We start from the raw sequence: 14,732 nt of genomic DNA on the forward strand, positions 1-14,732 counted from the left end.
CTATTAAATATTACTATACACTAAAAAATAAGTTAATTATAACACTTTTAAACAAAAAGAATAAATTGTATATTTATTGTATACATAATAAGTTATTAATGGAATGCATTACAAATTATAACTTCAACTTAAATAAAATAATAATTATGAAATTGTAACGTGCGATTTCAAATAAAAAGTTACTTTTTTGTAATTTTAGTAGTAAAAATAATAAATCCGGAATAATCAAATCAAGATGTATCGAAAGCGGTCAGTAGAGAATATACGATGTTGTGCGTTCATCTAGTAGACAATATAATTAGAGCTTGATGGCTCGTGCCGCATGCTGACCGTAGTGAGGATTAGATCCAATGTTACTTATCCCGCACTCCATCAAAGGATCTGGGAAAGGACCGAGATTTGATATAATGTAACGTTTATACATCCCCAGTGAGGAAATAAATCGTATCAAGCGGGAAACCCTTATACGATGCGAAAGAAATAAGTCGGCTAACGATAGTAATTATATCGTATAATTAAGGAAAAATAATGAAGAAGCGTAGCCCAAAATCACTATTGGAAATTGATGTTGTTTCCAAATGTTCGTGAGAAAAGAACAATCTCATATTTCATCTTTTTAGTTTTAAATCGATCTCAGAATAAATCATAAAAAATGATTGCCCTAGAAATTCATCATTCGGGTAAAAATAAATTAAAATAACTCCACACATTTTTTTTTAAACCTGAATTAAAATCTTGTCTGGAAGTAGAAGTGAACTGTAAGCTTTAAAAATTACATCGCAATCCCAGATAAATAAAAAAAAGCAGCAACCCTTCACACATATTTATCACGATAGACTGTAAATCGCTATGGAAAATAAATATGATTTAATCTTATCAAATATTCATAAAACAGTAAATTTAACCGTACACTTATAAAACCATTTTCGTAGATCGAATGAAACAATTAGAAAACGGAATATGTATTTTTAATAATAAAATACGGTCAGTTAAGTTTGGGATAGATTTTTACAATAGTTATTACACGTAGAAATAGTGTTGGAATTTCATTATATACTTTAAGTGTGCTGTTCTCGTAGCGGCCTTTAATAATTAGACTCAGGCTGCGATGCAAACAGATGCGACAAAGTAGTGTAACCGATATAACGCAGGTCGGTAGGCAGTAGGCAGTAGGCACCCACATTACCGGTTGCCGGTTTAAGCTTACACAACGCGATCTGTACTCGGGTACAATAATTATAACATTATGTTGTGCCTAACTCTGACAAGGGGTGTAAATAATGGCCCTTCGCAATAAGGTATATAAGGCTATAAATATTATCATATTTACAGCGATCTACTTTCAGGTGCTCAAGAAATTTTGAAACAATTTATTTCACAAGGAAAATTTAGAATCATACGAGTCTCAAAAGTATTTTTTTTTGACATAATTATATTTTGATTAGAATTCGCTTTATTAAAAGCATCATTTGGGCTTTGAATTTAATGCATTTTTTAAATATCAACATATACTTTCTATATTTTTAAATATGAACGTCAAAGAAAGCACAAAAGAGTATCAGATTAATTTTTATTTATGTTGAATAAAAACATTTATTTTATGAAAATACTTGTAATACTCGTAATTATTTATGCTCATAATAAAAGACATGCATTAGTTTGTTTTAAAATTAAGTTCTCAATTTTATTTCATTTAGTAATTAGTATAGTTACTTATACATACATAAGAAAAGTGTTGTATGATTCGAAAAAATGGACTAAAAAAACTTTATATTTTTATATAGATCTTTTGGTCTAATTGAGTTCAGGACTGGATGAAAACTTTAACACGATTCAACAAACATATTATTATATAAAAAATTTCAGAGGTGTATATAATCTTTTTAATTGGTCTATTACATGGCGATTTTATTCCAGGATAGTTGTTGATTTTTAAAAACGAGAATAATAAGCTATGCCTAGTACAAGGTCATGAAAATGTTCATTCGGTTCATGCTAATAAAATTAGGATAGTCAATCGTGCCTTAAAGTAGTTTACAAGGCAATAACAAATCAGCGGATATTCTGTAAAACGTAATAAGAAACCGCACGCAATTTTATAAATGCACGTAGGTACCTTTACAAGTTATTTAGCTTATTAACACAATTTTGGAAAAACTACAAAAAGGAAAATATAAGAAAGTAACTCTGCATTAAAATCCTAAATGTGATTGGATCCCGTGAAGCCGTGAAATTGATCAGCCCTAATTTAGGATTCTGAGGCAGTAAATTCTTCTATGGTCGTCACGTAGGGCCGAGTGTAGGGCGGGGACGGGGGCTGCCCCGCGCCATCAGGTGCCGTATAATGCGCTACTATTCCCCTCCAACAGGGCTAATTGCCCTCAAAGCGAGCCCTGCCGTTACACTTACTAACATTGGCAAACCATATTTTATTGTTTCGGATAATTGATTTTTTTTAATTAATACGTTTTAGTCGAGCCGAGAAAAATAACATGACTCGTGAATTAAAGAGGAAATTCATATTTTTCTGAGCGCTTAACTCCCACTAAGGGAGAGTGATTAATTAATGTACCGAATTAGTTCATAATGGAATTACTATAGAATACGACTTCCTCATTGTACAAACTTTATAAAAGTTACTGATTCCTGTTTTTAAAACTTCTTCGTATAAAAGGCAAAATTTATTCTAATATTATGTAGATGTGCAGTTAACGGGCATAGTGGCGCAGTTGGGTAGACGCCTAGTGCGAAACTGGCGTTACTGTGTTCAATTCCCACAAAGGAAATTCGAGAAAGGTAAATTCAATCAATTATGGTACTGGGTGTTGTGTTTTTTGAGACCTATCGTCCTCTCATCCTATCGTCTTTTGTATCACCTGAAAAGTAATTTAAAGTAATATAAATGAGGGTGTTGGAAGTAAAACTAGAACAATCCAGTGAATGAGTTACAAAGATAATCACTGAAAACTGTCAAAAAGTTTGTAAAAATATAAAGGCAGTATTTTGAATACATTTTTTACCTACTTACATATTCTGTCGAAGGGCATTTACTCTTTTGAAAAGAAATTCTTTTTTATTTTTAAATTTAAGTAGATAATTCTAGTTTTGCTTGTAATAACTTAACATAAGGTTTATTAAGTTTTTAGATAATGTTAATAAAAATCAAGGTTCAAAAGAAAATACAAATTTCATTTATTGTCTTGTTTAATCATAATAATATTTATAAAAATAGTCCGTTAATCATAGAAAATTATCAATACAAATTTACCTTCTAGTTTTATCACGCAAAACTACTCGGCATGAAAATATTATAAAATTTACTTATAGATATTGTTTCTTAATATAATATTTTATTTCAATAATTGATTTGGCAGTCACTTTTTTGTAAAATCTATCCATTCATAATTTAAGTTTTACTTGGTAAATACCACTATTCCTTACAATTTATTGTGACACGTGTTTCGATGCATTCCGCATCATTTGCAAACACCGTATATGAAACTAGGTTTCAAAATTATGCGAAATGCATCAAAACACGTGTCACAAGAGATTTTAAGAAATAGTGGTATTTACCGAGTAAAACTTAAATTCAAAATACTAATGCCAAAATTGATTTTAATAGCCTATTTAAGGATAGAAACTAGGATACCTCCTGGCGTAGTTAAATAAAATTCTGTAATGCAGGAATCGAGTTAAATGAAATATATAAGATTACCGCGGATTACTTTGTTATTTTCAAAGCTTAAATGTAAAAGTTTCTTCATCCTTCCGCTCCTAATAACTTGTATGGGGCTTTACTCCGGAGAAGCGGGAAATATTTCCCCTAGGTAAAGACGAAATCATTTTGCAAAACTCTCCTTTTATATGAATTATTTATTTTACAACATTAATAATATGCGGAAAGGAACTAAAATCTACTTGTGACTGGGAGAAGGTACTCGTACAAATGACGTATGTCCTCCCTTGAGGTTGGTCTTGGTATACATTCAAAAGAGAATATACATACGTGTCGCCTAATTTCAAAATCCGCCAGATCCAATTTTATAAGATTTTAAAATAAATACTCTATCGGAATGCCAATTTAGGTTTTATTGTTTAAAATATTTATAAACTTGAAATATGCTACAAACAGTTTTAGTACAAAATATCGTTAAAATTTACCACGGTAACCGGTTAGGCTCACAGCTTTTACCCTACCTTCCTTGCTTTATACCAATAGTCTATACCTCGTAATAGTACCTCTTCATATTAAAGTGAACGAGTTGGACGTTATACAATTGCCTTTGTCGTCCACTATCCTCAATAATTCACTTTTCCACCGATGCATTTCTATTTCACCTGTGTTCAAATATATTCAAAGGGATAAAGCGGAGCCATTTAGAGTCGAGTCGTAGATAAGGTACGGTCAACGATTTTCATGCTTACAAAGGTTTTGGGATTTTTCGTTCATTTATTCCAGAAAATACATAGAAAAAATAACACCTCTCTACAAGACTGTTAATAAAATATTAACTTTATTATTACTTTGGGACAAATTATAATTATGACAAAAAATAAAGGTATAAATTTAACAATGGAGTATCGTAAATCAATATTGTAATTTTCTAGTCTCAGGGAACTACATAAAAGTCGAATCTCTTTTGCCATGATGAATAATCCATCTAAGTTTTCGATATTTTCATAAAACAGTTCAGCAAGTTGGCGATATTAGAAAAGCGTTTTTAGATTAGATAAGTTCGTTTTCGAAAGCCTTAGTCGAGAGTTCTCTTTTTGAGAATGTGCCCAATTTAAAATATTAATAAATAATATTTTACCTACCGAAGATAGGGTTGTTCTGACGACATCGACAGGGTGGCGCCAGAAGATTGAACCAGTTTACAGTTTAGAGCGGTGAAATTTACACAGAACCTTCCTGAGGGTTGCCATTACTGAAATGTCATTCGTCTCACCCGTTGTCTTCAATTTATAAACTTTATCCATCGATCCGAAGCCGTCGTACCAGCGGTATATTGAATTTCTGGAATATAGGCATTACTGCTCAGCTGGCCTTGGGCATGGTTCCCATATATGTATTTTAAACAGTTCTCATAGAATAAGTTAGAAGCCATTATCTCTTTTTTTAATTCGTTCGTCAATTATTATTGTCATCTATTGGTGAGATGAAACGAAGCTTTTTATTGAGCAGAAGCTCTTTTATTATAATCACATACATGAGAAACGCCAGAAAATATCATTTTCATTTTTATTATTTTGTCTTATAATTTGACCAGTTGATTTATTTACAACATTTTGAGTGTGTCCAAATACTTGTTCACAAATCTGGATTATCTCCGATTATAGGAGTTATTTTTCATATTATTTTTTGATATCTCATTGAATATGAAGAAGAATATGGAAGTCAGGGCATTTACGGGGCTGACGACCCCCGTAAACGCCCACACCATGAATTTTATAATTAAGAATTCGGACCTCCATACTAATAAAAGATTTTCTGCTCAATAAAAAGATTATTTTCATCTCACCAATAGATGTCTGTAGTGAAGTTCTAGTGATTCAAGAACAATCTTTCGAAATTGGTTCATAATTTTTTTGTATTAATTCAAAAATTCACGTTAGGTTTTATTGAAATAGTATTGATTTGACATACTTATATGCATGCATTATCATGAAAAATATAAATATTTTATTTTATTTAAATAAAATACTTGTTATAGGTCACAACCCACAATCGAACTAAAGTGAGATAATATTTTGTAGATGTCGCCGTTATTTTTAGAGTTACCTTCCGATGATTTGAAAAATATCCTGACATTCGAAAATATTGAAGTTCTAAAAGATTTTATGTATCATAAAACACAATAGTTTAAATTTTCACCGAAAGTTCTATAAAATTGAAATAAATTCGAGAATCGGGAATTGACAACTTTAAAATACATATAATCTTTTGGTACTGTTATTACCTGGATTTGGTAAAAATGCTACCAGCCAAATATAAATGTACTGTACACACGTAAAAAAATTAGTAAAAAAAAAAAATGAGGATTTAAACCCGGGATTTATGCTTCAAAATCAAAACGTAACTCAATTTACCGAGAACAGATCATTGCCCTTCTATATGTATTTATTTTGCCATATACTCGTACATTGCTAACGGCAATTTGTAAACCATTATAAAAACGTAAATTAAAAAAGGTAATTAGGTAGGTAGGAAGAAAAATTAACTTTGAAAAAAGTTTGTCCTGTTTTTTAGCTATTTTAATAGTGTTCCATTTAATTTAAAAAGCTCTCTCTAAAGCGGTTTTAAAAGCTCTACTTCGTAGAACAATTAGAGTGCACACCTGCGCTGCGTACTCTGCCAGAATTTCATATGGAAATGTGGAAATCTAGCCACGAGCTCAATTCTCTATTTTTATTTCACATATTCTCATGACTTTTGAATTTTATTTATAAAAAAATATATAAATATATTTCACAATTCAATAAATACTACACGAAAAAATTATTTAAAAATCTCTTAATGTTGCAATAGTTCATTTAGATGTACGATGAATTATCGTATTCATACAAAAAAAAATATTTCTTTTTATTCTCTATTATTATCTAATAACCACATCTCCTGATAAAAACTACTGCTAACGTAATACAATAGAGGAATATTTTTTAACCTGCTCTTAAAATTATCAAAACATTTCGTTACAAAAGTTAACATGTACAAAGTGTGATTTGTATTTTTAAAAATTATACAACACAAATCCACGCAAGTGAAGTAGTAACAACTTTAAGTAATATTCAAAATGTTTGCTTGATTCAATTTAATTTATACCTAATTTAAAAAAAAAAACATAATAATTATTATGTATATGGACCCACCTACTATATTGCTTCATGATAAGATATTTTATTTGTATTCTGACTTTACTTTTGTATAGACATCCCGTAATAGACAATAATCTTTGTGTTAGTTAAATAATTTAACAAGTGTAACATAAAATAATTTATCTCTCTAATCGCTCAATTCAAATAGTAAAATAATATACTATTATATTTTTATAAATCATATCACATGAAATAATAATTGTTCTAGTATTCGCTTTTGGAACCTCCTGATTTCGGTCATTTATATTTAAGTTATACAATAGACTACTATAAATTCATTTGAATTTGTTGAATTATACGTATATGTTGCTTAGTTCCGAGATGAATGTGTGAAATAAATCAACATGTTCCAAAAATAATTCCACCGCTTGCTAGTGGCAGCGTATGCGCTGATGTTTTGCAACATATTTGTACCAAATTTTAAAATTATACATGCCAAACGTTTTCAAGGGAAAGTTTAAATGCATTTTAGTTTGAGAACTGGTAATTATATTTGAGTGTGGTCTATTCTTGCCTCGCGATAGTTGAGCGCCGCCTCTTCCTCCAGGACCGTCCTCACCGGTCGCCACCCCACTTACACCACCCACTCCACCCACCCCACCCACTCTACCCACCCCACCCACCCTACCGTGGTAATGAAGTGGGCGGCGATGAAATCCTATTTAATCCGTCTGCTGAAACACTCGCCAGCTTGTTGTTTTCAAACAAACCGCATTTGGCCACCCCCGCCGCCTCCCTGCTGCATACAATACCTTTCTCCCGCCCTACATTCATTCATCCCTTCTGAATGCTCCCAGCATTACTCTACATCTCTGCTCTGGCTTAAGTGTAATGATATAGCACCCTCGGATTTCGAATGCAGTCACGTAATGCAGTTCAACACGATTTCGTACATCAAATCATTCGCGACATTGATCTGGAATTAATCGCAGCTGCAAAACTTCAGAGATGGTGAACACGAGCAATCCTCTATGTGCGAGTATAATAATTAAACAATTATTTAATTAACGATCGATGTAACACCGCGTTCATGCGCAGCAGTATACTATGCACCATTTTGAGTGCTTAAGGCTTAATAATAAGGAAATTATAAGAAAATAATATTAAATTCAAATCTTCCTTTCAAATCATAATAAAAATATATTTTAGGATAAAACATGAGACGGTAATGATTCTTAACGAATTATACATGAATTTAAAATTCAAAAATCTATTTAGTGGTTTGTTTGAAAGAAAAGCAATCGTAGATGCGAAATGAATCTCAAATTATTCCGTTCAATTGTAGGCGTTATACAAAATAGAACCATTCCACAAAATTCGAAATAAATGTAATTAAATTTTTAACTTTTCAAAGTTGATATTTTTTTACTTACAACCGTACCGGAGATCTTGAGTACTAATAAAAATAGAATGTCCCCCCCCCCGTAAGCAAGTGCCTGAGCGTCTGTACCAAGTGAACCTAATGTATGTTCGGTACTGGGCACCGCATTCGATCGACGAGGTGATACTTTGATCACCAATCATAATTACTTAAAAGAGAGGTTATAAGCCAGATTTTTGGATATAGTAGTTGATTCAAATTGTGAAGAAGCACAGGTTGAACGAAATTACTACTTACGAAAAAAGGCACTTAGCACTTACAAATAGCAGCAACGTCGACTCCTTCGGGAATATATACCCGTATTACCACACACATTCTAGTTAGATACTGCTTTATGCACAAGTCCCTTTACCGAGAATCTATAAAGAAATGCTACGTTTAAAAGAAAACATTGTACGATTTTATTTAAAACTTTATTATTATTTTAAATATTATTTATTATTGCAAAAATACTGTTTAGATGTTTGGATGAAAGTACAATCCGCAATGCTAAAAGCAAAGATAATATTATTGTACACTAAACAATAATTGTGATTAAAACTAGGAAGTGAAACTAAGTCAATATTTTTCAAACTGTATGATTTATGATACAGCATGATCCCATAGGATTACAACTGTAAAATTCATTAGGAGATGAAATTTGTTAAAAGCTTCCTAGAGAAAATAATGCATAAAAAAATTAAACATTTTTTTAAAATGGGTAAACGGATATACAAATATTATGGTTAGTAAAAAAGTGGAATAGACCTATTCTGCTAAGTATAATATAATTTTGGTACCTACTAAGTAATGCCGTACAGTAAAAAAATGTTCGCAAATTGTACAAAGGAAATTGGTCAAATAATTCATATTAGATTATTTGTGAGACCCCTTCGTGCAATTGCTTGATCGGCCTTTCTGCTATAATTCCAAAGAAGAGAGGACTAATAAGGGGGTGGCTGGAAGGATTTATTATTTTAATTTTACCGACTTTCATTCCATAAAATCTTTCTTTCAATTTAATCATTTCACAGTATTATATAATACGATTGACTTAATTTTTTTTTTATTTTCTCATTTTTATTTTATTTTCCATCAACCATTTCATTGGAATTCAAATTCATTTTCAAAATATCAAATTTACGATAACGCGTCCTTACTGGGTTTTCACGTGCCAAATGTACATTTAACGATACTTTTCTTATAAAATTATTTGATTAGTAATTTGTTTATCATGAGTCGTGAAATCATGTAAAACATGATTATTACTAAAGTTATAATAAAAAATTACAATATTTATTAAAAAAAACATAGTATTAAGTAAATATATTATTTTTCTTGGAAATTACCGCCGCTACACATCCCTGTGTGTTAAAAATCGATATAAAAGCAATCCGATTCCATATATTTAATAAATCTTTCAACGATAAAAAGTAGACATTTTCGAATAATATTTTTTTTCATAAATGGCGATTTTCATATAAAATTTCTTTAAATAGACGTAGTACTTTTGCGAAAATTAAGAAAAATGTTGTTACAGCGACAGATTTTGTTGCGTTAAATATTGATCATTAATTATTTTTGAACAAAAGAGCTATACACCAATCTGAAATCTAAGAAAATGGTGTATAGGGTGTGAAAAAGGAAAACCTAAGTTTTGATACATATGTACATACCTAAATCGCATTTTTATATTTTTTAAGTATACGTTATTCAGTTTTATGAAAATTTATCGATTTATTTTTAGTAATATTTGAATATTTACTTATCTACACATACTTTTTGTGCTTGACAGGGCAGAAATGAATGAAATATTTTCTTTCATTCAGTGTGATGATTTCCAAGGTCTATTTCCCTGTCCAGTCCCCCGGGAGCTAGGAATCCCCAAGTCTGTATCGCGCTATCCGCAACAGCTCCTGAACTCTTCCAATTCCAGGACAGTTGCCCAATGCCGCGTCCTCCTTCTATTGCGGCCTTGAGAATCATCTAAAGCACTTGGTACGTGTTACTATGTAGCACGAGACCAATACATGCCACATTAAGTCTTTTTTATACGCGATAAGTAACACTCTACTGGACTAAGCCCTTAAGAAAATTTCACTATCATTGAATATTAATCATTGCTTAATTGTCATTGTAAAATAGTAAAATCTTATGGTTCGTGTTAGTATATAGGATGCTTTGAAACATGAGTTTACAAAAATTAAATTCATCACAGATGCTCACAAATGCTCTTAATAAGCGACTTGATTAGCAAAGGCGCCTTTAAATTGTACGTAAGCAGGTGAGTCAATTTAAGCCGATGGTACGGGTTTAACGTCTTGTTTGGTTTTAATAAAGCTAATGGACTTTTATTGCGAAGTAATGTCGTCCTCTTTTTTTAATTAGAGCTAATAAACTCAGCCATTGTACCCTCTTGTACCTGAACATGCTTTGTAAACAAAAATGTTTCATTACGAAATTAACTTTTTCTCAAAATTGAACATTCTTAATCTTGCTGGAAAATTAACAGGTAGTTCATTTCTTCTCAATTTTATTTGGTCATCGTTTAAGTACGCAGATAAAGAAAATTATCGCAATCTTAAATATATTACTTCAATTATGTCCCCTAATGATTACTTTGTCGTGGGTTATATTGATCCATTTCTAATTGATCAGACTTAATTGTGTAATAATTGTCATTTTTATCCTTATGCATCGCGAGTTTCAGTGATCACTTGATTGATTCACAATGATTGTCATATTGTACACAGTATTTTGTTTCAAAATGGTAATGTGAACGCAAAACATGCGAAACACGTGTAACGGATAAAGATAAATGTGCCAAATTTTAAATTAAGGTTTATTTGCAGACAAATTACTGCCTATTTCTCCGTTCCTTACACGTTGGTGCATAGGCGGACAGGAGTAAAGTGTAAGGCGTCGGCTTCTAGTATTACTAGTCGACACATTAGATGACAAAACATTTATAAAAAAAATATAAGCGTAGCGTACGTTTATTTATTTATTTTTTATTATAAATTCAAATTTAATTTTCAAAAATAAAAAAAAATATTTTAAAATTTCACAAGTGTTTAAATCTGGTTATTCAATCAATGAATTAATTATATCAATACAATTATTACTTGCATGTAAAATTGATTCGCAGAAATAAGTTGATTTTTATTAATTTGAAATTAATATTATTTTGAATCGTAATTAAATTTCTTTATTTTGATAAAGTAATAAAATTACGATTTAACGAGATTATGAATCTGGTTATTCAATCAATCCAAGTTTTATTTAATTAATCGATCGATTACATCAATCTTATAATTTTTTGGTTAAAATAAAAATGATATTTAAAAATAAATATCTGTGATATTTTATACAGACGCAAATAATACTTGTATCGCCTGATTTTTAGATGGTTACAAGTTTTTTTTTAAACATTTACATGCATATATATATATATATATATATATATATATATATATATATATATATATATATATATATATATATATATATATATATATATATATATATATATATATATATATATATATATATATATATATATATATATATATATATATATATATATATATATATATATATATATATATATATATATATATATATATATATATATATATATATATATATTTATTCAATATTTAATATTTATTAAGTGGTCTAGTTTAGGAAAAAAAGTTTTTCATGATCAAGAGGTTTTATTTAAATTTTTCTTTCAATTTTCTTCACAGAAAAAGGCAAAACGTGGTATATTTTCCATATTTTCAAAGCAAAAGTATATAAATAAGCTAAAGATGCTCTAATAAATATGTGTGAATAGTTCTTTGAAAAGTTTTATTTTAAATAAACTGAATATTAACTTCCTTTGTAAAGTATTTAAAGATAAAAATAAGTTTTGTATGGATGTTAAAAATTTTGAACTTTAAGGGTAAAATAATCAAATAAAAAAAGTTTAGTACCATAGCGTTTGTTCATTTTAACAGTTTTTGATATTTTTGGTATGTTAAAAGAATTTTTTCTTTTTTAAACATCCTTTCCTATACGATCAAAGCACTTATCAATATCACGAAACTTCTAACCAGCTTTGAATTTATAAATTTATACTCAAAAAGTATTGTAAAACTACTTATTTCTACACACATGTTTTTTTAAGACTCACCTGAAGGTGATTTTTGCTGTTATCTTTGTTTCTTTTTAAAGTATACTTCTAAGCCTTAACTTTGGTTAGATAGCTTATTTGATATTTGAATACGTATAACCCTTGTTTGAATTTTTAGATCTAAAGTAAGAAAAAGTTTTATCACTATGAAAAAATACTAAGATTGTAATTTTATTTTTATATTATTATTTTAATCAGCGAAGTGTTTTTCTAGGCTTCAGAAAAGGATGCATCTTTTAGTCAAAATGGTTTTTCGAAAATACCTGCTTTGTTTTTCCAGTTTCAAATAAAGAGCGAGAAATTAAACCAGCTTGTAATAAATAGATGCTGACAAGGCAATACGTCTAGCGGCATATATCATGTGTCTGGAGTCTGGAATACTGGAAACACAAGGGGCTGAAAAGAATGCGTTACAAAAACAATGTTGTGAGTTTGGTAAGTGAGAAGTATTAGGCGAAATAAAATTTAGATTAGTTAAATCAATAACCCGAGTGAAAAGGGACATTCAATCTAAATGGTACTACATTGCCGCTCTGTAGATCGGAAGGTTATTTTACAAAGTGTTCTCGGTTCGCGGGGTCTTTTTTCGAATTATCGTAACGGATCAACCCCAAAGGCGCTAAACAGCTCCCCTTTTCCATTCGTTGCCGCCGGTGAAAAATGTTTCAACCCCGAGTTACAGACAAACTTTGGACGCGAATTGATTCGAGTGGGGAAACTTTGCCGTTTTATTACGGTCCAACTTACCCCGAGCTCGCTCCGTCCCGTAATTCCTGTAAGGTTCGAATGCCTCGATTAGGAGAGACCAAGATACTCCACTCGAAAACGGCTTTAATACAAAGGTGTAATCTAACAAATCAATCGAAATACTTTTAAAACCCCCAAAACATATCTTTTATCAAAGAACCACAACTTTACGAATAATTAAATTGTTACAAAACTATAAGGTCATCTTCGCTTACAACTTTACTTATTTTTTTTATAATAAGTTCTCGTGAGAAGAAAATGTGTTAGCTCTCGGGCTATACATATGGAGTCATGTTGTTGTTTTAAATTGACTTTTTATTTGTTCTAACGCCAAGCGGGGATGACCGGGGACGGAGGAGGGATACAATAACACGATCAGAGAGGCTTGGAGGGTGAAATGTGATGGAATTTGTATTGGTTCAGTGCGAGATCATAGTACGGATTATATTCCGCTGTTATTCTTTGTAATGTTTATATAAACAGGCATCAAATAAAACCATCATCTATATCAGGACTTTAAATGTGAATATTTAATTTGATTATATACATATATATATATATATATATATATATATATATATATATATATATATATATATATATATATATATATATATATATATATATATATATATATATATATATATATATATATATATATATATATATATATATATATACATATATATATATATATATATATATATATATATATATATATATAAATATATATTATATATATATATATATATATATATATATATATATATATATATATATATATATATGTACACACATATATATATATATATATATATATATATATATATATATATATATACACACATATATATATATATATACATTTAAATATGTATATACTCATATTCTATTATATATATGGTATAATCCTTCAGAGTGCTGAAAAGATTTGAAACATTTTAATTACTTATGAAATTACTTTGTTTAAAATCTTGTGATCCTCTTTTGATCGGGAACTTCGTTGGATCAACTAGCTTGTTTAATAATTTCATAAAGGCAACGTGACAGAAGGCAAAATCAGACCTGCGCTTCGGTAATATTTGTATAGTAAAAAAAACACTAACATTTATTTCAAACCCGGAACTTCATAGACAGTAGCGCGCTAAATATTACCCAATGGAGGCGGAAAATAATTGGTAAATAAAATATATTTTTTTAATACTTACACTACTTATTATATTATTTAAAATCACTCAGCTAGTTCAACAAAATAAATGTTTTTTTTTTTTACTCTTATACGTTTTGGGGTGTTAGCTAAAGAGTATCAAAACTCGAAACAAAAAAAAGACAATGAAAAAGATATTCACATATATTTCAGTTCTGTAAACTTATCTTTTTACGACGTATGGTAGATCTTGTATTACAATATCGCCGATGACAAGCCGCCGAGTTCTGCTGGACAGGTGTAACATACTCGTGTATCATGCAAATCATACTTCATCTTCTTCTAACCCTTATCCGCATCCAATGGTGAATACGGTGCTGCATTGTATTGACGCAGTGTTATCTTGATCGTTACTTACATGAAAG

The sequence above is a fragment of the Brachycentrus maculatus genome, unplaced genomic scaffold (assembly GCF_059751285.1).
Source record: "Brachycentrus maculatus isolate JH-2025_06_01 unplaced genomic scaffold, ASM5975128v1 h1tg000160l, whole genome shotgun sequence".
NCBI classification, from domain to species: domain Eukaryota; kingdom Metazoa; phylum Arthropoda; class Insecta; order Trichoptera; family Brachycentridae; genus Brachycentrus; species Brachycentrus maculatus.